A 1,297-nucleotide genomic window follows, 5' to 3' on the forward strand; every position below is an offset into this window, starting at 1 on the left:
TAATCAGTGAAGCAAGGAAGTTCTTGTGGGATGAACCCTATTTGTTCAGAAGGTGTTCTGATGGAATAATCAGGAGATGTATTCCTGAAAGTGAAACAAGAGATATATTATGGCATTGCCATGGCTCAGCTTATGGTGGACACTTTGGTCCAGAAAGAACAGCAGCAAAGATATTACAAAGTGGTTTCTATTGGCCAACCATCTTCAAAGATGCTAGGGAGTTTGTCCACCAATGTAATGAATGCCAAAGAGCAGGAGGATTAACAAGAAGGAACGAGATGCCACAGAATTTCATTTTAGAAGTAGAGTTATTTGATCTATGGGGCATTGATTTCATGGGCCCCTTTCCCCCTTCTTATTCGTTCAGATATATTTTGGTAGCAGTGGAGTATGTTTCAAAATGGGTGGAAGCCATAGCCACAACTACTTGTGATGCACAAGTTGTCCTTCAATTTTTAAAGAAGCACATCTTTACTAGATATGGAGTGCCCAAGGGTCTCATCAGTGATGGTGGTGGCCATTTTTGTAATAGACAAATGGAGAAACTTCTCCATAAATATGGAGTTATTCATAAGGTAGCCACACCATATCATCCTCAAACTAATGGGCAAGCAGAATTAGCAAACAGGGAACTAAAAAATATCCTAGAAAAAACAGTTGGTAGCACAAGAAAGGATTGGGCTAGGAAGTTGGAAGATGCACTTTGGGCATATAGAACAGCTTTTAAAACTCCTATTGGGAAGTCCCCATTTCAACTGTTATATGGCAAATCTTGTCATCTCCCTATAGAGCTTGAGCACAAAGCCTTTTGGGCCACTAAACTTCTAAATTTGGATTTTGAAGCAGCAGGAGAGAAAAGATTGTTGCAGCTGAATGAGCTAGATGAGTTTAGGCTAGAAGCCTATGAAAATACCAAGATATACAAGGAGAAAGCTAAGAGATGGCATGACAGGAAGATTTTGAAGAAAGAATTCAAACCTGGACAACAAGTACTCCTGTATAACTCACGGCTCAAGATATTCCCTGGCAAGCTTAAGTCTAAATGGACTGGTCCATATTTGGTAACTAAGGTTTTTCCTTATGGGAGCATTGAATTGCTAGATGAAGCAACGAAGAGTCGGTTTACAGCAAATGGTCATAGAGCAAAATTGTACCTAGGGGGACAATGGAACAAAGAAAAGGAGGTCCAGAACCTAAATCCCTCTTGAAGCAAAAATGAAGATGTCAAGCTAATGACAATAAAAGAGCGCTTGTTGGGAGGCAACCCAACCTGAGGTAGTTTCTTTTCATAGCTTTT

This window comes from Arachis duranensis, chromosome 3 (genome assembly GCF_000817695.3).
Source record: "Arachis duranensis cultivar V14167 chromosome 3, aradu.V14167.gnm2.J7QH, whole genome shotgun sequence".
NCBI lineage: Eukaryota > Viridiplantae > Streptophyta > Magnoliopsida > Fabales > Fabaceae > Arachis > Arachis duranensis.